This window comes from Leptodactylus fuscus, chromosome 2 (genome assembly GCF_031893055.1).
Source record: "Leptodactylus fuscus isolate aLepFus1 chromosome 2, aLepFus1.hap2, whole genome shotgun sequence".
Classification (NCBI taxonomy): Eukaryota; Metazoa; Chordata; class Amphibia; order Anura; family Leptodactylidae; genus Leptodactylus; species Leptodactylus fuscus.
In genome coordinates this window covers 75,682,108-75,708,231 of record NC_134266.1, presented here as the reverse complement: position 1 = coordinate 75,708,231, position 26,124 = coordinate 75,682,108, and positions in this window count along the sequence as shown.

Below are 26,124 nucleotides of genomic sequence, written 5' to 3'. Positions count from 1 at the left end.
TCCTTATCTTCTCCATTCGGCTTACCCTTTGTTCACATCTGCGTTGGTTATTCCGTTCAGGGAGTCTGCATGGGGACCCCTGAACGGAATACTGAATGCAACTGCAAGAGGTGTGCAGTGAAAGCACATGGACCCCATATACTGTAATGGGGTCCATGTGCTTCCACGAATCATGCGGGCTGGAAAGGAGATTGTGAACTACTTTCCTGTTTGCACGATCACTGTGGAGATCTGGGGGCAAGCATACAGACCCCATTATAGTCTATCGGGATCTGTGTGCTGTCACTGGCACACCGCTTGCAAATGCATTCAGCATTTTGTCGGGGGGGGGGGGGGTCCTCATGCGGACTCCCCCGGACAGAATACCAACGCAGATATGAACGAGGCTTTAGTGCAGTATGACTACTTCTCCTGACCACAGTAGAGTTTCCTAGTCTGACTCTACTCCTAGTAAATCACTAAAGGCTACAAAGCGCAACATACATGCAAAATATCCCATATAGTTTATAGATGATATGCTTATGAAGTCAGCACTCTGTAGTATATCTAAATTAATGGTCTACTTACAGTATATGCCGGTTTATGTGTATCCTTCTATAATATATCATGGCTTCTACAGATACATGTAAGCTGTGGTGGGTTGGTGGTGAGGTCAGCTACATTAGAAGACAGAGGTATTATAAATGGCACATGTTAAAGGGACTCTATCATTGGGAAAAGTCATTTTTAGCTAAGCACATACTTGCATAGCTTTTAGAAAGGCTATTCCACACCTACCTTTTGCATGTAAATTGCCTCAGTAGTTTTTGAATAAGTTCACTTTTATTCATATGCTAATTAGTCTTCTCCGAACACTCCGGAAGTCTCACCGTGCAATCCTCTCTGCGATTCTCTATGTGTATGTACAGCAGAGGCTGCTGTGCTGATGACTCCTCTCTCTGCTCTCATACATAGAGAATAGCAGACAGTGCTCACAGACAGTTCCGATACACGGAGAAGACTAATTAGCATATGAATAAAATCTGGCTCATTCAAAGACTACTGAGGCAATTTACATACAAAAGCTAGGTGTGAAATAGCCTTTCCAAAGGCTATGCAAGTATGTGTTTAGCTAAAAATGACTTTTCCCAATGATAGAGCCCCTTTTAGCGGGGTCCCTGTTACAGTTTGCACAGGGGCCCAGGAGATTTAAGCTACGCCTTTGAGGAATTCAGTTTACATTTCCAGTAACATATTTTGAGCAGATATTATATAATAGAAACAGCCTCTGGGCAAAAATATTGGATATGAGCCTCTTGTGTCGTGTCAGCATTTGACTATTTTAAACTCTATGGATCCTTTTATTTATTGTCTTAGTACATTAATCCTGTAATCCTAAATACACATTTCCTGACATTCAATACATTGTCTAGAGAATAACATATATGAAAACGTTTTACTATGGCCTAATATTACAGAAATCCTTTGAATAGTTAATAGCAGCTTAAGGCCGGGGCCCCATGTTACATTAACTGTAAAGAGGATTGCTAATCCATCCACACGTTGCAGAAAAAAATCGGAAATGCTGTGATTTCAATAACGTTCACATTTTTGTAAATTGCAGTGTGTCAAATATGCCTACAAAATGCCGGTGATCTCTGTATATATATAATACAATCAGAAAGTCTGTAGAGGGAAAACTCAGGGGACTTTGTATGAAAAAGGGTGCGGAAAAAAATAGGATGTGTTTCTGGTGCAGTCTTTTCCGCTACATTTTTTGACAGCAATTTTTTGGGGCCTTAGCCTTAAAGGGTTTGTGTCAAATCAAATAATGTCTTTTTACCAAAGAAAAGTTGCTGCTGTCCATATATTTTCCCTGTAGTAGCAATATGATATTTAATGCCAGTCATTCAGATAACTGGGTTACCATATAGCAAATAGATGGGCCAGGTCTGCCAGTCAGAGCAGTTCTTTGTCAAGGTGTCTCAGCTCTGGTTTTTAGCAGCAACAGATCTTGTATAAGGCTGAAAAACATAATCACTAGCTTCACAACTGCGTTCAGGTTTTCATTCGGGGGTCCACTTGGGGACCCCACAAACAGAAACATAATCCTCTTAAAAAAGCGGTTACCATAGGCTATAATGGAGTCTGCCAGCTTTCCGCCCAGTTTCCACTTGAAAAAGGCAGAAAATTTCTAAAACAGAATGGCAACGATATAGTAGTAGTAGTCAAGCGTGGCCGTGCTATTTAGGAACTTTAGCGGTGAGCTGTCCATAAAGGGAGCCCAATAGAAGGTGGATCTCTCTTACATCTTGTGTTGCGTAATAGAGTGATGTTAACCGAGTGTGTTGGGCAGCATCCAGTGGCTTACGATTCCTAGGTCGAACAAACAGCAAGAGAGGGTTTTAGGGATAGGACTTCCCAGACTTGACCTAGTTGCGTGATCCCTCGGTGAAATCAGGAATTGCTACACAAACGTGACAACAAATGCAGATTGATTGTTAAAAGATAACGCGTTTCGGGGTTTGGGGTACTCAATAAGCACCACCCCTTCATCAGATCTTCACGTTCAAAAGTTCAAGTGTACAACATCATGAATCAGGGGGTCTCCATGCAGACTCTCCACGGACGGAATACAAAAGCAGATGTGAACCAACCCTTACCTGCATCCTCTCCTCCATTACTACACTGGGTCACCCGTAATCCCATCTGCGGCTACAGCTGTGATGTCACGTAGCCGGGACCACTGCAGCCAAGCCCCACTCTCTGAGATCAGGCCATACCGTATCTGTAGCGGACCTATAAATGTGATGTCCCTGCTCAGGTGCTGTGCAAACTGCTGCTCTACAAGCAGAGAAGGAGGTGACGGGAGCCCAGCACAGGAATGGAGAGGAAGATGCAGGTAAGTATAAGTGCAATTTTATTTTCTACACCACCCCTGCCAGATACTTTAACACAATCCCAGCAACTCCTTTAATGTATGACTATGACTTATATGACTTTTCTAATATAAATGGCTATGAGCAATAATAAGGCTGACCTAATAAATACTACAATGATTATTTCCCTGCCTCTCTGTCCCTTAGTATTGTTGGCATCTGCTCACAGATATCTTTCACAATCTTTTTATAGTAAGTAACGTCTTGGAACCATTCCAGAAGTGTAATTTAATGGGCTAAAGTCCAACCGAGAAGAAGAAATAAGTGAGCAATGTAAAATATCAATTACCTTTCCATCTTTATAAAAGTCCAAATTAAAAAATGATACTGTCCAAAAATTGGCCCCAAAAGGGCAAATTTCATTCTTGTGGACATACTTAATGAGCTCAAGCTGACAGTGATTAAATCTTAATCTACTTTTCTTTTCCATTACAAGCTATATAGTAAGTTGAACAGCATCATGTTTGCCCTCTCATGAATTCCTTGACAGACCTCCTACAATGCCAGGAATGCTGCACTGGGTAAGAAGGAACCTGAAATCTTTGCCTGTGTTTGTAAAGATGGCACACTCCTGAAACTGAAGTCGGGTGGCGAAGCAAAGCCTTCCTGCTCAGTTACTGGGGAGGTCACTGAGTTGTAAAATGTTCTACATTCCAGATACATTTCTGGTCATATCTGAAATACAGTTCCCATTATTCTATAAGAAGGAGCGCTATTATAACTGCATTTCTAGATATGACTTATAATCCTTTAAAGGGGCTCTATCAGCAAAATCATGCTGATAGAGCCCCACATATGCGTGAACAGCCTTTAAAAAGGCTATTCAGGCACCGTAAAAGTTATATTAACCCCTTCCCGCCGATGGCATTTTTTGATTTTCGTTTTTCGTTTTTGACTCCCCTCCTTCTAAACCCCATAACTTTTTTATTTCTCTGCTCCCAGAGTCATATGAGGTCTTAATTTTTGCGGGACAATTTTTTCTTCATGATGCCACCATTAATTATTCTATATAATGTACTGGGAAGCAGGAAAAAAATTCAGAATGGGGTGGATTTGAAGAAAAAATGCATTTCTGCGACTTTCTTACGGGCTTTGGTTTTACGGCGTTCACTGTGCAGCCAAAATGACATGTCCACTATATTCTGTGTTTCGGTACGGTTCCAGGGATACCAAATTTATATGGTTTTATTTACATTTTGACCCCTAAAAAAAATTCCAAAACAGTGTTAAAAATTTTTTTTTCTAAAAGTCGCCATATTCCGACGGCCGTAACTTTTTTCTACATAGGTGTACGGGGATGCATAGGGCGTCTTTTTTTGCGGGACCGGGTGTACTTTGTAGTTCTACCATTTTCGGGAAATGTTATTGCTTTGATCACTTTTTATTCAAATTTTTATCAGAATTAAAACAGTGAAAAAACGGCGGTTTGGCACTTTTGACTATTTTTCCTGCTACGGCGTTTACCGAACAGGAAAAATATTTGTATAGATTTGTAGAGCGGGCGATTTCGGACGCAGGGATACCTAACATGTATATGTTTCACAGTTTTTAACTACTTTTATATCTGTTCTAGGGAAAGGGGGGTGATTTGAACTTTTAATACTTTTTATATTTTTTTATATTTTTTTTTACTTTTTTTTTTTATTTTTTTTTTGCATTTATTAGACCCCCTAGGGGTGTTGAACCCCAGGGGGTCTGATCACTAATGCAATGCATTACAATGCTAATGCATTGCAATGCATTGCAAAAAAGCATCATCTCTTTTGCAGGCTGTATACACCAGCCTGCAAAAGAGAGAATTTGCAGACCGGCTGGGAGCCTTTAACAAGGCTCCCGGCTGTCATGGCAACGGGGGGTCGGCCCTGGATCATGCTCCAGGAGCCGGCGATCCCTGCCAAAATGGCGGCGCCCATGCGCCGCTGGGAAAATGGCGCCTCCGGCGCCTTTGACAGCAGCGCCGGAGGGGTTAATGCCTCCGATCGATCCGGGGACCGATCGGAGGCATTAGAGCCGGTTGTCTACTGCTTAAAGCTCCCGGGCGGTCGCCATAGTTACAGACCCGACTACTACGGATCGTGCACGCTGGGCGGGCATTCAGGGTGTGTCATCTTCTTCATCCACGCCTCTTCTTCCTCCGACATCCTCCCGTCCTGTCCTCCCCCGGCGCTCGCAAGCGGACACTGATCTAAAAAAAATGGCCTGGGCGCCTGCGCAGTAGCCGTAGTAGAAGCCGCATGCTACTGCGGACGCGCCCAGGCCATTTTTTTATATCTGGAAAAAATATAGATAACACTGCAACCTTAGAATCTCCTCTTTCAAGTTTTACAATGCCCGCGATGTATCTGTTTGACGTGACCCTCTCCCACCCTCATTTTCTCTACATTTTACATGCACACACTCCAAGCCCCTACTATATATAGAGTAACATTCAGTGAGAGGCAGGAACAGCTCTCAATACAGAAACAAGGGAAAGAGTAACAAAAATGCAGGATTTCACAGAAAGGAGACAGAATTTGTTAATAAAATATATCACAAAATGTATTAATCTCACAAATATTGCCAGAAAGTGAAAAATTGTCTGAAAGTTTAGTTATAAGTTAATTAGGGTTTGTCCATTTAGATTAAAACTTTTTTTTATAATAATGTATGTTGCCTGTGTGTTTGTATATGTATTTTTTTTTACTGTATTATTTCTAATAATTTGTACCATAATCACATGTTGCAGGAAGTGGTGTATTTTTTTTTATCTTGGTGATGACATGACCCCTGCATCACGTGACTTTGGCAAAGGGGGGGGTTCCTTCTGTGATTGAGTTTGGATCTTTATCAATAACATGACTGCAAGTGACAAGGGTGCACAAGGCTTCTCACAGTACTTAGATGAAGTGACAGTATAGAAATAGTGGATGCAGGCTTGTCATAGTATAGACATGAAGTGATGTTACTGAAATAATGCACACAGTAATTTCACAGCACATAGGGGAATGGGTGGATTGGAGTACAACGATAGATTAACAAACTTGGGGTTATTCAGTTTAGAGAAAAGACGTCTACGGGGAGATCTGATAACAATGTACAAATACAGTGTTGGCCAAAAGTATTGGCACCCCTGCAATTCTGTCAGATAATACTCAGTTTCTCCCAGGAAATGATTGCAAGCACAAACTCTTTGGTATTAATATCTTCATTTATTTTGCTTGCAATGAAAAAACACAAAAGAGAATGAAAAAAAAGTCAAATCATTGATCATTTTACACAAAACTCCAAAAATTTGTCAGACAAAAGTATTGGCACCCTCAGCCTAATACTTGGTAGCACAACCTTTAGACAAAATAACTGCGAACAACCGCTTCCGGTAACCATCAATGAGTTTCTTACAATGCTCTGCTGGAATTTTAGACCATTCTTCTTTGGCAAACTGCTCCAGGTCCCTGAGATGTGAAGGGGGCCTTCTCCAAACTGCCATCAAGAGATCTCTCCACGGGTGTTCTATGGGATTCAGGTCTGGACTCATTGCTGGCCACTTTAGAAGTCTCCAGTGCTTTCTCTCAAACCATTTTCTAGTGTTTTTTGAAGTGTGTTTTGGGTCATTGTCCTGCTGGAAGACCCATGACCTCTGAGGGAGACCCAGCTTTCTCACACTGGGCCCTACATTATGCTGCAAAATTTGTTGGTAGTCTTCAGACTTCATAATGCCATGTACACGGTCAAGCAGTCCAGTGCCAGAGGCAGCAAAGCAACCCCAAAACATCAGGGAACCTCCGCCATGTTTGACTGTAGGGACCGTGTTCTTTTCTTTGAAGGCCTCTTTTTTCCCCCTGTAAACTCTATGTTGATGCCTTTTCCCAAAAAGCTCTACTTTTGTCTCATCTGACCAGAGAACATTCTTCCAAAACGTTTTTGACTTTCTCAGGTAAGTTTTGGCAAACTCCAGCGTGGCTTTTTTATGTCTCTGGGTAAGAAGTGGGGTCTTCCTGGGTATCCTACCATACTGTCCCTTTTCATTCACCTGACGGATAGTACGGGTTGACACTGTTGTACCCTCGGACTGCAGGACAGCTTGAACTTGTTTGGATGTTAGTCGAGGTTCTTTATCCACCATCCGCACAATCTTGCGTTGAAATCTCTCATCAATCTTTCTTTTTCGTCCACATCTAGGGAGGTTAGCCACAGTGCCATGGGCTTTAAACTTCTTGATGACACTGTGCACGATAGACACAGGAACATTCAGGTCTTTGGAGATGGACTTGTAGCCTTGAGATTGCTCATGCTTCCTCACAATTTTGCTTCTCAAGTCCTCAGATAGTTCTTTGGTCTTCTTTATTTTCTCCATGCTCAATGTAGTACACACAAGGACACAGGACAGAGGTTGAGTCAACTTTAATCCATTTCAACTGGCTGAAAGTGTGATTTAGTTATTGCTACCACCTGTTAGGTGCCTCAGGTAAGTAACAGGTGCTGTTAATTACACAAATGATAGAAGTATCACATGATTTTTCAAACAGTGCCAATACTTTTGTCCGCCCCCTTTTTTATGTTTGGTGTGGAATTATATCTAATTTGGCTTTTTGACAATTCTTTTTGTGGTTTTCCATTGAAGACAAATAAAATAAAGATAATAATACCAAAGAATTTGTGATTGCAATCATTTTCTGGAAGAAAATGAGTATTATCTGACAGAATTGCAGGGGGTGCCAATACTTTTGGCCAACACTGTAGTTGTTGAACAATAATAAAAAGAATCATTTCAAATACAACTCGCCTAATAATTCTGCACACAATGTAGACATAAATGATGATAGGTTATAAAGAGTTGATTGAGGACACCGAGATTAATTCCGGATTAGCCATATGCAATGTATTACAGATATTAGCTGTCAGTGGAGTTTGTATTACCATGTAGGTAATAGTATATCTACAAACACAATGCCATAATGTTCTTAAATCCACTACTTCACATTTTGCCAGATTGAAAAGGAAGTTACATTATCTGGATGTGAAATGTGAAATCTTGGCAACCCAACGTCAGTAGGATATTTTCATAATTCTCACAGTTGCTTACCTTATTGTTTGCCTGTTTGTGACTCAGACTTTTATATGTTTTATGCGTTTTTACGTTTTAATTTATATTTCTCCCTTGCTGTCTTTTCTCATTTTTTTTTCTTCTTGCGCGACGGATCGGCACAATGTAAACTTAGGCCTTATTGGCATGAAGGAGAAGGGCTTATCACAGATGTTTTTTATTTAAGGCCCAGAAAAACAGACAAGCACCACTGTCGTACTTAGAAGATGAGCACAATTCCAAAAAGGACCGCTTCACAGTAACTAATAAGACAGGAAAGAATGAACAGCACTCCGAACGGCTTTACTAAACTTGCTTATTTTATTAGGAATGCTATATCAAAAATAATTGACTTTATCAATTATGTAAATAATACTTCAATAATGAGATAGTTCGCAGGAGTATAAAGAAAGTGTGTGTGGTCACAACTTAACCTTTATTTGAATAAATAACCACTCCATGTGTTTTAATCTAGTTTTTCACATATAAATCGTAATCCAGAGACTAAACACGTGGCCTGTTGGGCAATTATTGTGTTGATGGATACTGTCTTACCTATAATGTTATATCGTAGGTCAGAGATCAAGCATACCAATCTTTGGGTGTTTCAGTGTTTCAAATGTCAGTATCTTCACAAAGAGATGGTAGGAAAGATTCTCAACTACACAGAACTGAATCAGCGGCCTTAGCAGGCCTGTGCGGGCGAAGATGGCCGGCCTGCCGTTTCCATGCTTATTTTATTACAATTGTAGTGTTGTCAGAGTCCAAAGCATTAAGCCACATAATGGATATTACACAATAATAGGACTTGAACTAATGTTATGTTGTCAAAATCTAAGCAAGGTGTAAAGACACATAATAAATATTACATAATCATAAAACTCGAGCAACATTTTGGGCCCTTCATCAGGAGTATTGGTAGTATCGAGAGGAATATAGACACAAGGATGACCTAAAAATGTGAATAATGCATGGTGTTATAAAAGGTATTTCATTAATAAGTCAAAATATAAACGTAAGGGCAACCATGTCAGACCCCAGAAAATCACTGTGGCAGAAATGATATGTCCGTTACAAAAGACTTGAACAACCATGCAGATAATCTATCTGTACTGTACCTATGACTTCACCCATCTCCTATGTGCCGTCTCTTACACGATCTGCACCCAATAGAAACTGTACATTTTCGGCTTACCATAGTGGGCAGCTCTTACTAAGCAGCATGTGACTACTGAAAACTATATGTCCCAGGGACCCTTTGTTCTTTGTACTCCCTAACTGTCCATTCTCCTTCACAGAAATCACGCACATATATAGTTATGTAGTCCTGACCCAATAAGCAGCTACAGGGAAGACAAAGACAAACTGAGTCCATTACAGTACTTTAATGTGATATCTGATTGTTGATCTGTTTCCTATCCTTGATGATATCCTATTGTGATGTTCCATTATGTTCAGGGCACCCCTGCAGCCAATTCGTCACCTTAGTGGTGACCTGTATATAAGTAGCACATGACTACTGAGGCCTGTTAGTCACATGTCATTTATGTACAGGTAGGTGATGGGGCCAGGGAACATCAGACAGATATCATCAGGGATCAGCAACATTGTTGAGTAGGTTGCTAGCACAGAAATCAGGGAGCTATAGATGGTAAGTTACTTTTTACTCTTTTTAGACAAACCCTTAAAACTTTTTGATGTGTTGCTCCAATACCATGTTCCCCTCTGCTTATGGCTGGACCAGCCTAAAGCTCATAGAGTTTTCTGAGAAGCAGCTTGTCGTAACACAGAATCAAAAGGAGGATTGTCTATTAGAGGAACCATGCTAGAAAGATTACAAATAAGGGCACCAGGTGTTTTAAAAGGAGTGTGTTACCAGAAGCCAGCATGTCAACCCAGTCCAAATGTTAGTTTAGGGTGACCGGAATCAAACAGTATTTTTCCCCTTGTGAATTGGTGCCAAGATATTGTTGCTTTTGTCACTATGCAAATGAGCTCTTGGCATTGATCTGCTGAGTTCTGGCCACAGACTAAGCATGTATTATGCATTATGTATTGATTGATATATTTTTTTGGAAACTGGAAGGTTGTTTTAAGTACCAAAAATTAGTTGGATCACCCAAGGCCAACTAATAAAAATATGATTTAATGTAATAAATGGTAAATTATAAAGATCAGTTGTTCAATATTCACTAGAAAATATGGGCTATGAATTCGGAAGAAAATGAACAATGAAATTAAATCAATATTTTAGTATATAATGAAATTCATAAACTTAAATTAGGAAGTGTATAGTCTACGTAGAAAACAAAGAATATTGTATACTTGAGAAGTCTTGTATCCTATTAATATTATAAAGGTGAATGTTTGTGAGTTTGTGGGTTTGTGTGTTTGGATGTTTGGATGTTCGGATGTTTGTTCCTCAATCACAGTCAAACGGCTGAACGGATTTTGATGAAATTTCACACACACCTACATATTTCCCACGAAAATGTGGGTCACTCACCCCAAATCGCCACCGTCACCCTTCAAACACCCCTCCGGGCTCGGCTATAGAAGCTGGGATTCTGCCAGCGCTGCTCTGTCCACGCTCCTCCTATTGGTGCATGGCAGGCTGTGGGCGGGCTATAGAGCCAAGGCTGCGGCACCATAGGTTGGGGGCTGAACGTGGGTGTGCCGATTCACCAGGGACACAGTGAGGAAGATGACGGCAGCCCACATAGTCCTGGAGCCGCAGCTATACCAGGCCACCTGCACACATTGCGGAGGATAAGGAGGAGGCTGCTGCACCCGACTCAACACATACAGGTCAGTGCAGTGGGGGGAGGGGGTGTCCCGGGGCAGGGGGGGAGGGGGTGTCCCCAGGTCAGTGTCCCCAGGTCCCCAGCTTCAGTTCCCTCCCTACATCGGCCCCCGTGTAGTACGACTCAACATGGCCTCACTCCTCCGTTGCTGTATGAAGCACTGCGAGGTCCGGCGTCTGGTTGCTATGACGCCGAAGCTCGCTCTACTACATACACGACACAAGCAGAAGCACGAGGACTGTCTGCACTCAGCGAGCAGACACAGCAACGGAGGACACAGGCCAAGGCGAGTCGTACTACACGGGGGGTCAATGTAGGGAAGAGGGGGCACAAAGTTGGGGCCACAGATGGGGGGACAAGAGACTTGGGGCCAGAGATGGTGGGGGGAAGAAACTAGGGGCGCAGATATGGGGGGACATGAGACTGGGGGGGAAGAAACTGGGGGCAGAGATGGGGGGACAAGAAACTGGGGGCAGATGAAGTGGACTGAGGCCGGAGAAGGGGGGACATGAAGCTGGGGGCAGGAATAGGGAGAGAAGAAACTGGGAGCAGAGATGGAGGGGACATGAAGCTGGAGGCGGAGATGGGGGAGGACAAGATACTGGGGGCAGAGATAGGGGGGCGGCCAGATACTGCGGGCAGAGATGGGAGGTGACAAGATACTGCAGGCAGAGATGGGGGGACAAGATACTGGGGGCAGAGATGGGGGGAGCCAAGGAACTGAAGGCAGATGAACTAGACTGGGGGCACAGATAGGGGGACAAGAAATATAAGCGGTTCGGCGCCACCGCCAAACCGCAGACGAAGTCGCGGGTAGCTGCTAGTAATATATAAAGTAAAGACAATTTCTCACTCAGTCACCTAAATATGCTGGATTATGGTATTCTCCTTATCCGTATTCCTATGAACATGAATACATACAGAGATACAATGGGGTTTCAAAGAAGTTTCATCGAAGTGTGTATAAGCCTTTATGTAAAAATTGTTTCCTGTTTAATGTATATGAACATTTGCCAAAGGTTCTTTCCAGTACTACTTTATATATCATATGCTCTACATTAGTTCCTACCTTGCAGTTCTGAATTTGTCATTGTGCCAATAGATAACGTTCAGTCCTGAACTCTCCAGAAAATCACTAGACTGCGCAAATGTCGCTACATCGCTAGGCTTGTATCACACATGTTGTGTTGTGTTAGTTGCAACTCTAAGTCCCTTTTATTAATTTTCATGCCTTAATTTACTGGCAGATTTTAAAGTCATTGGGACAAATTTATTAAGACGGGGGTTTCGCATGCACAACTGATTTCTTAGAATAAATCTGGCGCACACCCATATGCTGGAATGGAAATCTACGGTTCATCCTGTTCACCCCATCGCTCCACAGAGTGAAGCCCAGGGAAGATAAAGCCCTTTTACTGAATCTGCATATGAATAAAAAAGCAATTCTCTCAATAACGGAGCTGCAATGCTGAATAACAAAGACATATCTGGAAAGTGTGTAAGAAACCCTTCAAGATACTGAGATCACTTTGATTACAATTTCCATGCTGACAGAGTCCCTTGAAAAGAAAATCCTGAGCTTGTACTTATCACATTGTAGAAGGAATCATTTGTTCTGGTTAAGACTAAAAAATCTAAAATTAACTTCAGTGTCATGGGAGGAAAGTCTTACGGTCTTTACAAGAAAGCAGGCACATGGTGATAAGGTCGTCAGTTGTAGGAAAAAGTGACTAATCCCTGATTTGGAAGAGTATCTGAGGGATTCCCACACAAACATGCAGAGCAGGGCGTTAGATTAGAAGCAGGATCCTAAATCACAGCAGATCAATGTGAACTAGACTATAAGAAAGAATAGACTGTAAGAAAAGAAACATCTAGTGTAGATATGAGAACATCAGGAAACATTTGCCAGCTTTACGCTTGTAGGTAGATTTTTCCTACAGAGTAGTTACTGGCTATATGACATTGGAGGTTACAAAGCTGAGATGCAAATCCATATTCCAGCTTATATTGCATAATATGCAGGGTACAGGGCTCCACTATATAATATTCAGTAATTGGCTAATAACTACTGATAGGTAATAAATCTAGAGACATACCGTACATATTTGATGTACCAGAAGAAATGTATAAGGGGCCTTTCAATGTGCATTAAAATGTGGAAACTATTATCCTACAATACTTCAGTGTTGATATATAAAGGTGTAGGCCAAAAGCCTGAGCTGCACTCCTGGGAGAATCTGATATCAACAGCTGATTCACATCTGCATTGGTATTCCATTCGTGGGAGTCCGCCATGAACGGAATACCAAACGCAATTGCAAGCGCTGTGCAGTAAAAGCACACGGATCCCCATAGACTATAATGGGGTCAATGTACTTGCCACCAGATCTCCGCAGCAAACATGCGGAGAGGAAAGTAGTTCACAATGTACTTTCCTCTCCACATCTCGTGTGGAGATTTCGCGGCAAGCACACAGACCCCATTACAGTCTATGGGGTCCATGTGCTTTTACTTGCAAATGTGTTCGGTAGTCCGTTCAGGGGTCGCCATGTGGACTCTCCAAACAGATTGCCAAACGCAGATGTGAACGAGGGGCCACTTTGAATCCAGTCAGGTGCAGCATTAACATTGTGCAAGTGTAAAGGGAACCAGTCACACGTTATGGGGCAGGAATAGCTGGGCGGATTGATGCATAGTCATGTACGAAACTATTCAGTTTAGCTTTAAAATGTGTGGCCCAGATTTACTACTGTGGTTATGACTAGGCACTGGTGTTTTAGCACATCTAGTTTCACAATGATGCACCAAAATACGCCAACAATGTGCTATAAAATTCATAATATATGTCACTTTTGCAGCACAGTGAATGCTGTAAAAAGAAAATCCGTAAGAAAATGACAAAAAATGAATTTTTTTTCTAAATCCACCTACATTCAGATTTTTGTTGTGATTCAGTGGTCACATGTGGCGTGATGATGTCATTAAGCCAGCACCTCCCATGTGACTGCTTGTGTGACCTCAGTTACCGGCAGGAAGAGCCCCAGAGCAGATGTTCAACCCAGGACAGGTGAGTAGAAGTATTTTTTTTACATTTATACACCTCCCCTGGGCTGGCATTTAATGGAATTGGGCTCGATTGGGCCCCTGTCCATTAACAATATGTATAGCAGTCAGGGAACAAGGAGAACAAGGCTTTTCCCGACCACTATCATGGTATCCCTCTGGGCCCCACGACTGTTATGCCACTAGAAAGCTATTTTGATCTTTCTGCACCCTGTTTAAAAAGTGGGCAGAGACCAAGGTGAGACAGAGCAGGGACGTCCTAGCCCAACAAATTTGATATAACTCACACCAACAAATTAGCTTTACCAGAAATCTATACAAGATTTTATTTCTGGTGCACCAGAGCCTCCTGCACTGCGCCTGAATTATTAAGGGACTCTTAATAATTTGGGTGCATCTCACATCAGCAGGGAAACTGATAAAGGCCAAGGCCCCACCTTGTGGAAACACAACTTTTTTTGTTGCAGATTTTGTTGCGGTTTTTTGAGCCAAAACCAGGACTAGATTGAGCAGAAGTTAGAAGTATAAAGACTTCCTATATATTTCCATTTGTAGCCATTCTTGGCTTTGGCTCAAAAAAACGCAACAAAATCTGCAACAAAAAAAGCTGTGTTTCCACAATGTGGGGCCTCAGCCTAAGACTAGTATAGGAAACACCTGTTGTAGTAAATCCCCACACACATAATGTGTTGACATTGTGTGATTATTATGCTCAGGACACTGGAAGCTAGTTGAGTGACAAGTACACATATGAGGTATTGTCACAAGATCGCACTCTGACATTGCAAGTTCGTCTTCACACATTCTTGTGCAGGACGGTTGAGACAAGTATGTTACCTGCAAAAACATCTCCTGTATCCTTCTAAACAACGCTGGTATTTTTTATCCAAAATACACAAATCCTTCCAACTTCCTCCTGGCTGCCCGATTGTGGTTGTCATAGGATCATTTACAGAATCCATCTCTCAATATTTTATTTGGCTGCTCTAGTCCATGTTATACTTTTAGCGTCTATGCAGCTGCTGGTGGCCACTTTGTATGGGCTAAGGATCAGAGTACCCATTGTTCTGTACATTGGTATCAGTCTCAATGTTTTAAAGAAAATGTGTTATTTAAACTCCTTTTAAAGATTAAGGAACCCCGTTTTGAGCAATTTGCTAAGATGACAGCAATATATTATTGAAAAAACTTTCTTGACAAGCAGGAACAACCTGATAATATTAGGACAGCGAGGAACACAAGGCAGTCCTTGTATGACAGCGCAGTTCATGCAGTTACACTTCTGTGACTGTAGCATTGGCACGATTCAAGCTGCTATAGTAGCTAATACAGATCATGCTGTAAGAAAACTCTCATATTGCTTCCGATGGTAATGAGAGTGATTATGTTTCTACATTGTACTAAGGAAATGCTTTTAATGCTTTATCAAGCTCTACATCTATATGATGTAGTTGGAAGCTGGATAAAAAAAATTCATAATGGGTGGAATTGGAGAAAAATTGTGTTTACGTGACTTTCTTACAGGCTTCGTTATTACGGCATTCATTTTGTAACCAAAATGATATGTAACCTGTATTCTATGGATAGGTCTGATTCCAAGGATATCAAATTAATATGGTTTTATTTACACTTTAATCCTTCAACCACTTCCAGACCGCCCATAGACTGTAAATGTCTGGGAAGTGGTTGCCTAGTTCTGACAGGACGTACCGGTACGTCCAATCAGAACACAGCAGCTGCACGGAGATCGTGCAGCTACTGAAGCTGGGAGCCGGCTGTAACTTCAGCTGGAGCTCCCAGAGAGAAGGCAGGGAAGGTTTATTCCCTTCCCTGCCTTCTCGATCGCTGTGTATACAGCGCTCAATGAGCGCTGTATACACGGCTATGGGCGCCGCCATGATGCGGCTGTCCTCTGACCCGGCGGTCACGTGATCCGCCAGGCTCAGCATCTTACAAGGCTTGCTGGGTTCTACAAGAAATCACAGCGTGTCCGTGCTGCGGTTTATAATGCAAAGTGCACATGGGATTCGCATGAATCCCATCCACTTTGCAGATACTGTAAAATGCCACGATTTTTCCCGCGGAGTTTCCACCACGAGCAAATTGCAGCACTTCTAGCCCGTGGGGCCCCGGCCTAAATTTGCAGACTGGGCGTTCTCAGATACAGGAACACCTAAGGAGTGTATATATATATATATATATATATATATATGTGTGTGTGTGTGTGTGTGTGTGTGTGTGTGTGTGTGTGTGTGTGTGTGTGTGTGTGTGTGTGTGTGTGTGTGTGTGTTCTAAGGAAAAGGGAGGAGATTAAATTTTTAATTCTTTTTATTCTTTTTAGATTTTTTTTTACTGCAATTATTGAACAAAGGGGGTCTGATCACTAATGAAATTTCATTGCTAATGATTTGCAAATTACCGCAAATTCAATTACAGGCTGCTTAGAACAGCCTGCAATAGAAGTTAATGTCAGACAAGCCTTTAGTAGGAGCCGGTAAATCTGTCAGCTTTGATCAAGTCTCTGCTGTATAATATATACAGTAGCGTCTAAGACACCTTATTTAAATACCCCACATCCACTGTAGTATTACAACGGATAACCGGAATGGTTTAAAGGGGTCTCCCCATGTCCCTTGCTCACCAGTCTTCACTGTTGTAAAGACTTCTTTCTTCCTGGTTTTCGGCGTCAATTGGTGGGCGGGGTTTCATATGCAAAGCCAGCGGCGAGATGACGTTGTTTCTATGCCGCTGGCCTTACCTGCGCACTCTCGATGCAGCTAGGCATCGGACATACAGTTCTTTAATAAGATGGTGAGACAAGTCTCCCAGCCTTCATATATCTCCCAAGTATAAATTTCAGCTCCGCTCATTCTGAACGTAAAACTCGTTTCAGAATGAGTGCATAAAAAGCAGCTCCCATTCATTTCTATGGGTGCCGGCATTTGCGCGCTACCCATTGAAATGAATGGGAGGCTTTCTTACCTATTGCTTTCAATGTGATACGCGTGTATCACATTGAAAGTCTGAGAGTCTGTCACCTGGGTGAAGCATATGTAGCAATGTAAGGGTCAGTTCACACAGAGATTTTTGGCACTGATTTTGACACTTCTATTGGGAGGCTTTTTTTGGAGGCTGATTTTTAGGCGGTTCAGCGTGTAAATGTGTCCATCCATTGCAGTGATATTAATATATTTCACAGTATGCAAATGAGCAGTCAGGAGCAGTGGGGGCGGCTCCTTCTAGCTTACAGTAGAAATATCATTTATCCCGGACAAACCCCTGTAAGTAATAGCTGTTAAGTTATTCAGTGGACTACTAATGCATTTGTGATCTACTGAGATGTACAGTCCTATGAAAAAGTTTGGGCACCCCTATTAATCTTAATCATTTTTAGTTCTAAATATTTTGGTGTTTGCAACAGCCATTTCAGTTTGATATATCTAATAACTGATGGACACAGTAATATTTCAGGATTGAAATGAGGTTTATTGTACTAACAGAAAATGCGCAATATGCATTAAACCAAAATTTGACCGGTGCAAAAATATAAGCACCTCAACAGAAAAGTGACATTAATATTTAGTAGCTCCTTCTTTTGCAAAGATAACAGCCTCTAGTCGCTTCCTATAGCTTTTAATCAGTTCCTGGATCCTGGATGAAGGTATTTTGGACCATTTCTTTCTACAAAACAATTCAAGTTCAGTTAAGTTTGATGGTCGCCGAACATGGACAGCCTGCTCTCAAATGATCTGAAAACAAAGATTGTTCAACATAGTTGTTCAGGGGAAGGATACAAAACGTTGTCTCAGAGATTTAACCTGTCAGTTTCCACTGTGAGGAACATAGTAAGGAAATGGAAGACCACAGGGACAGTTCTTGTTAAGCCCAGAAGTGGCAGGCCAAGAAAAATATCAGAAAGGCAGAGAAGAAGAATGGTGAGAACAGTCAAGGACAATCCACAGACCACCTCCAAAGAGCTGCAGCATCATCTTGCTGCAGATGGTGTCACTGTGCATCAGTCAGCAATACAGCGCACTTTGCACAAATAGAAGCTGTATGGGAGAGTGATGAGAAAGAAGCCGTTTCTGCACGTACGCCACAAATAGAGTTGCCTGAGGTATGAAAAAGCACATTTGGACAAGGCAGCTTCATTTTGGAAACAAAAATTGAGTTGTTTGGTTATAAAAAAAGGCGTTATGCATGGCGTCCAAAAAGAAACAGCATTCCAAGAAAAACACATGCTACCCACTGTAAAATTTGGTGGAGGTTCCATCATGCTTTGGGGCTGTGTGGCCAATGCCGGCATCGGGAATCTTGTTAAAGTTGAGGGTCGCATGGATTCCACTCAGTATTAGCAGATTCTTGAGAATAATGTTCAAGAATCAGTGACGAAGTTGAAGTTACGCCGGGGATGGATATTTCAGCAAGACAATGATCCAAAACACCGCTCCAAATCCTCAGGCATTCATGCAGAGGAACAATTACAATGTTCTGGAATGGCCATCCCAGTCCCCAGACCTGAATATCATTGAACATCTGTGGGATGATTGGAAGCGGGCTGTCCATGCTCGGCGACCATCTAACTTAACTGAACTTGAATTGTTTGTCCAAAATACCTTTATCCAGGATCCAGGAACTGATTAAAAGCTACAGGAAGCGACTAGAGGCTGTTATCTTTGCAAAAGGAGGATGTACTAAATATTAATGTCACTTTTCTGTTGAGGTGCCCATACTTTTGCACCGGTCAAATTTTGGTTTAATGCATATTGCGCATTTTCTGTTAGTACAATAAACCTCATTTCAATCCTGAAATATTACTGTGTCCATCAGTTATTAGATATATCAAACTGAAATGGCTGTTGCAAATACCAAAATATTTAGAACTAAAAATGATTAAGATTAATAGGGGTGCCCAAACTTTTTCATAGGACTGTATGTACCAGTTCTGGCAACAGAATTTTTCCTGATACCAATACTGAGAGCTCAGGAGCTTACTGCAAACAAACTCCATAGACCTACTGATAAAGAACTTAGATTGCGAGCCCTATGTGGGACAGTGGCAGACAATGCCTGTAAAGTGCGGCAGAATATGTTGGCGCTATACAAGTATGAGAAATAATAAACCTCACAAATACCATCCTGTCTTATAATTAGACAGTGCAAACAGACTAAAGGGTCCCAGATTTATCACAGTGGCTGATGGTGGATGATAAATATAGCCTATCTTTAGACTGTCTAGTCTAAGTTTAGACTACTTATTAGATTACTTCCAACTTTAGTCCTAAAGTCCCACTCCCTACTCACAATGCCTCTTCTCTCATTGAACAATTCTCAAAAAGTCTACAATTGTTAATGCTGCAAATATATTAACAGGTATGTGTGCCTTCTTTCTTTCTTTATTTTCATTATTAGATCAGCCCGTGTATGTGGTGAGCTCCGAAGCGCCCCCCAGTGGAGGCAGAGTTTTCATTAAACTCTTGTGTAATTTGGGGCATTGAAAAGAATTGATCTCCAACAATTCTATAGAACAAAATCATGGACATGAAAGTGACTTTATATTAAGAATACTTCTGTCCCTTTCCTGTCTCCCCACAACTTTTTGTACTACATCATATTCTCAAGTCACAAGTCCAGCATTGCTGATAGCAGAGGAAAAGACAAGAGCTGTCAACTGTGGTGGAACCAAATGACTGCTCAAGCACTGACAGCTCGCAACACTTCTGGCTGTCAATGTAGCCGGAGTGTGTCTGAGAGCTCCTAATGGTGTGTGTGTGTGTGTGTGTGCCTGTAACCCACTGTAGATTCTAAATGATCCTCCTGGTTTTTAGTGGTCTAGAATTCTAATTTGGTAAACACATCACCAAACTATTAAAATGACCCTAGGGTTCACCATAAAGCGTCTTCAATAAATTCTCTTCTTTTTTATTTTGCCAGTCGCCACTTAATTTCTATAAAATGGTTACCAGCTTCTTAGACTACTCTATACATACTTTGCTTTGGTTGTGTACAGCACACCCCACTGCTCTTGGATGAAGTGGGAGAATATCAGACTACCAAAGTACAATGTACATAGAGCAACCTGAGAAGCTGAGAAGCCATACAGAGAAAAGAGTAAAAGATAAGGTACCAAGGATGTATATGCCTGTATGCATTTATTGTGAACTGGGGGGTGTATTGAAGTAGCATATTAAATCATGGGATAAAAGGTTTTGTGTTATGGATTTATTTATTAACTAATTAATTTACTAGCTAGTGCAGTAAATTAGTAAAATGAGTGCATATACAGATACGGATTGAATATACAGAATTACTCCAAATTCCAAATACTACAACAAATATTACTTCTGTGAGAGTCAAGTCAACTTTGGTCTTCAAGAACAACCACATAATTTCTTTTTATTTTTAGATTTGCTCTTTTTGTAAATTACGCAAGATAAGATAAGATAATCCTTTAATAGTTCCACCGTGGGGAAATTCAGTGTGATACAGCAGCATGGATAATACAGTAATATATTACAAGAAAAGAACACATACAAGCTCATAGCAGATAGAAAAAGATACTAGGAGTCATAGCAACTAAGAAGAGAAAGAAAGCCTCAGGATCATTTAGTTCTCTGTGCGGAGTGATCTTCGCTTAGACTGATGTTGATTATACACCCTGACCCCGGTTGGGAGGAAGGATCTCTGATGGCGCTCCTCACACTTGGGGTGAAGCAGTCGGTCACTGACATGGAGCTCACCACGGATAGTGTCCTTCTGTCACCCACCACCTTTACTGGGTCCAGGGGGCTCCCCAGAACAGAGCTGGCACTTCTAACCAGTGTGTCAAGTCTATTTCTGTCCCTGGCTGATATACTACTCCCCCAGCAGGACACCCTGAAGAAGATGGCTGATGCCACCACAGAGTTGAAAAAGGCTCTAAGAAGTATCCCCTTGACTCCAAAGGCCCTCAGCCTCCTGAGCAGGTAGAGTCTGCTGTGGCCCTTTCTGTGCAGCGCCTCCAGGTGATCAGCTCAGTCCAGCTTATTATTGACAAGCACACCCAGGTACTTATAGGTCTTGATTATCTCAATGCCAGTTCCCTGGATGTCCACTGGTTTTGGTGTATATCTCCACTTACTAAAGTCCACCACCATCTCCTGGTCTTCCCAGCATTAATACATTAGGTTAAATGTAGAGTAGTGCAATGTAATGTAGCGTACTTCAGAAAGAACTACATTCAGCTCTACTATCATATATCACTGTTTATGGACTAGATGAAATATTTCCATCTATAGTTTGTCACCTCTGTAATGTAAACCTATGTAATGATAGTTTCCAATGTCTATAGACAGGTGCAGATCACTGATGTGAATGTATTGCTACGTATTTTCCACTTGCTGACAACACTGTCAAAATTAAAATGTGCAAATCTTACTTATGTCTTTGTTTCATTGGATGACTATATAACTACTGACTATATGAGATCACCTACAGCAGATTATTACATCAGAGGGATGGAGGAGGAAGGTCATCTCACAGTGACCTTCTGCCGCCGAATATAAGGAAAGGAGGAGTCAGTTGGTGAGCAGGTGACAAAGTAAGCTCGACGTAAACTAAAATGGCTGGCAAGAAATGGGTTTCTCTTGCGTCATCATCTTCTTTTACAACAGAAAAAACTCCATTGGGAAGAAAAGGAAATATTGCCAAATAGCAAAATATGTTTCAGGCACATCCATCGTCCCATACTCTTAGTAAGGGTTATTGTGTCTAACACTGCATTACTGTTTGTCTTAAACAAAGTATTCATTCATTTCCAGTTAGGCCTTCATTATCTGTTTACCTTGGAATATATATTTGCTTTTTTCAGCACCTGGCACAAGTCTATCTCACTGTGTAGATAATAGCTAAATACACCTGACTTCTCTCACAGTTACACAACATTTACTCTAAAGTACTCTAAAGGCAGGTCCCATATATACAGTATATCCCACATTTCTGGCATCATTTTCTGTTTATTTACAAGGAGACCTCTACATACCCATAGATATAAAAAAAAAAATACTGGTGCTCAATGCAGCCTGTAATAGAAACCGTGATATTGTACAAAGCCTTAGCATTGCAATGCATTGTATTAGTGCAAAAAAGTAGAAAAAGGTGGCACTGCTGATTCTCGAACCAAAAGTTCACCATTGTCTGTCATATATCAAACGACAAACCTTAATATGGGACTTGACAATTGTCTTTGCCACTAGTGTGGTGGTGCTCAGCAAGCCAAAGTATAAGTAAACATAGCAGAAAAAAAGAACAAAAACGGGAGGTCTTAAACCCCCAGGGGGTCTGATCACTAATATAGCAGAAAAAAAGAACAAAAACGGGAGGGTACACACCACATGGCAAAATATCTTCTTACGCTGGGTTCACAATAGCGCCGGAGTCCGTTCTCAGCTTTCCGTCTTCTACATGCAGAAGATGGAAAGCTGTCAGACCGGGTTTGGCTGTGAGCACTGGTGAGCGTATTATGCTCTCCGCCGCGAAACCATTTTTTTTAAACTGGACACAGAGTACTGCATGTCAGACTCTGTGTCCGTTTAAAAAAAAAAAAAACGCAGCGTAAATGGAGCGTTTACGTGAGCAAAAAACACCGCGTATACGCTCATAGTAAAAAAAACGCTGCGTAAACTTGACCCTCGCATTTCTACGCCAGTAAAAATAAGCACAAATTACGGCCAGCGTTACTCCGTGTGAATGCTCCCTAAAGGCGGGTTCACATCTGCGGACTTTGTGTTCGGTTAAAAAAAAAAAAAACGGTTTCCCCATGGACAGATAGAAGATGCACATGGGCGGTCACCTGAAAACTGACAGCGGGGTTTCCGTCCCCTGTCCAGTTTCGCGGGGCAGAAGATGGAAACCGGACGGATTGGCTAAACCGGAGAGCAGGCGCAGATGTGAACCTGCCCTTAAAAGTCCCCATATATCCAGTAGGTCATATGTAATAGTACAACCACAAACTACTGCAATCCAATGTAAGGGCATGAATGAAAATCACAAATAAATAAGCCAAAAAGAGGGTTTTTCCCATGAACATAACCATGCTTAAAGAGGACCTTTCACCATATCTGGGCACAGGCAGTGTTATATACTGCCAGAAAGCTGACAGTGCGCTGAATTCAGCGCACTGTCGGCTTTCCCGATCCGTGCCCGGTGTAAAGCGCTATCGGTCCCGGTACCGTAGCGCTTTACAGTCAGAAGGGCGTTTCTGACCATTAGCCAGGAACGTCCTTCTGCCTCGCGGCGCCAATCGCGCTGTGCTGTGGAGCTGGGAGGAACTCCCCCTCCCTCTCCTGATAATGCTCGTCTATGGACGAGCTGTGTGAGCAGAGGGAGGGGGCGTTCCTCCCGGCTCCACAGCACAGCGCGATTGGCGCCGCGAGGCAGAGGGACGTTCCTGGCTAATGGTCAGAAACGCCCTTCTGACCATAGAAGAGCTACGGTACCGGGCCGTAAGCTCTTCACACCGGGCACAGATCGGGAAAGCCGACAGTGCGCTGAATTCAGCGCACTGTCAGCTTTCTGGCAGTATATAGAACTGCCTGTGCCCAAAAGTGGTGAAAGGTCCTCTTTAAATGTGTAGATAATTAAAAGGTAAATTTTTGCAAGTATAATTATTTACATTTTTGTAGAGTTTTTTTTATTTTTTATTTTATCTTACCGTCTTAATGGAGACAATTTGTTGTTTTGATTAAATGGATATGACCATAAATGCAGGAACTTTCGATGGTCATGATGTCTTAACTGTAACTGGGTGATGTTCTCATACATGTAGTGTCCCTACCTGACAACCTGTCGACCATAAGGAAATACTCATGGCTAGGTCCCAACCCTAAAAAAATCCGTCATTCATGGTAATATCCATTGGCAACCGATTAAGACGCAAGATTGTCACCACTATTTAGAGAAAAAGTTTAAAACTCTGCAATATTTTTAATAATTAATGTCTACCAAAAGTGCTTAACTTTTAATTGTGTAGAAGTTTTTAAAAAAAGGATATTTTCATTGGAAAACCCCTTTAAAAATAATGAAGAAATCTAGGGCCAAATAAGTAAGGACTAAGGGGCCAATATAGGGTGATACATCATTGTCCTATGTGTATAGCTGGCAAATGTAGCTTCCTCAGGAGATACTACTGGCTAAATGAATAGGGCTAAATCAAACTTGGTGGGTGGTTAGGGCAGTCATGGGCTCCCAAGAACCTTGGGCCAGGCCAGCTACTCAAACCATCTATACTATAATCCACTACTAGCAGGAATCCGCTTTTGGGCAATACCGCCACTTTTTTTTGTGTTAGCTGAATTTTAGAAACGAGTGTCCATGTATTTCCGCCAGAGTAAATACACTGACAAATCTGCCCTAATACCTCTACAAAAGACTTGCATCTCTCGTTCGTAGGCCTTAATCTACACATGTCCTGATAAAATAAGAAACACCCTTGGGCAGATCTTTGTATTTTCCAATTACTCAGCTATCATAACATATGTGGGGAACATAACTTCCAAACAGGATTCATCATCTTTCAGATAAGTGACAGACAACGCTCAACAGACCATTATGCAAATTCCACAGACTTCTTCATCAGCTGCTAAATTTAGTTATCGGAAAATGTTTTCATGCTGTCAAATGCAGTATGCCTCAAGATGCCACGGTATTCATGCCAACTTATATTCTGTACGCTTCTAGTAAATTAGAAAAACACAAGCGCCTGCATAAGATTATGTTTGGTGTGGAGTTTCCAGAGATAGCACCTATGTTACCTCATCTGACCCAGACCATGAAACCACTAATGGTCAGTATGACGCCATGTTTCTTCTACTTTTGCACTTTTATGGAAGGGGCGTAATGTTTTTCTTGCTTTTTTATTATTTTCTTAAATGTTTTTGAAAGTAAGGACCTACATGGCCGCTCATAGAAAATAGTACGCTAAAATGGGATCTTCACATAATAGTTTTCAAAAACACACTGGATGTGCAAGGAATCGCAACGTGCAAATTTCTGTGGAGATGGATGACTTATAACCTTAGCTTCTTTAAGACACTGAGCAGTGAAGACTGTTATTTATCCTTTGTGGTTTTCTAGTAATATATAAGAAGCTACAATCACAGACACAGTCCAGTCACGTTAATGTGACCAGCTGTCAAAATCCAGAATAACCACCTTTTGCAGGGCGGACCGCTGCGAGACGTGCAGGAAGAGAGGGGATGTTGTGATGATGTTCACCGGGATGTTGAGCCATGCCGACTCCAGTGCCGTAGCCAGCTGCGCTAGGTTATGCGGTTGAGCATCCATGGCGCGAACGACCCGATTGAGGGGGTCCCACAGATTCTCAATTGAGTTCAAGTCTGGGGAATTTGCTGGCCAATGGAGTACGGTAAACTCATCCTGGTGCTCCTCGAACCACGCACGTACACTGTGAGCTTTATGACACATCGCATTGTCCTGCTGGTAGAGGCCATCATCCTGAGGAAAAACTATTCGCATGTAGGGGTGAACATGGTCCGCAAGGATAGATGCATACTTGTGTTGATCCATCGTGCCTTCAACAATGATGAGTGCACCCAGTTGGCTGATGACACGTGCCTTCTGCGATTGGTTATTTAATGTTGACGTCAAAAGTAGGCGGTGGTCACATTAATATGACTGGACTTTGTATCTGTCCATTTTTTAGTATTTTAGTGTTTTGTTGTAGGAAAAAAAAAGATGAAAATAAACTGCAGTGCCAACATTTCCCTATGACAGACACAAATGGCGCTCAAAGGACCTGACTGACCTTATCAGGGTTTTTTTGTTTATGTAGATTATAAGCCCCATATAGGGATCACAATGTACATTTTTTTCCGATCAATATGTCTTTGTAATATGGGAGGAACTCCACGCAAACACAGGGAGAACATACAAACTCCTTGCAGATGTTGTTCCTGGCAGGGTTCAAACCCAGGACTCCAGCGTTGCAAGGCTGCAGTGCTAACGAGTGATTATGAAGATAATCTTGTTTCCCTTAGTCCTAACAGCGGCACAATGTGGGGTATTTCTGCCCCTGTGTGCTGGTAGGACAGGCGGATATTTAATTAGCCAATCAAATGCGTGGCAGGCCCTATAAGAGGGCACAAGAACCTCCCCTCTGCGTGTAAATACAAAAGTACCTCCATTACATTTATATACAGTTTTATACATAAGATATGATTCCCAGGGTGGGAAATCTTGTGCCGCTGTTAGGACTAAGGGAAACAAGATTATCTTC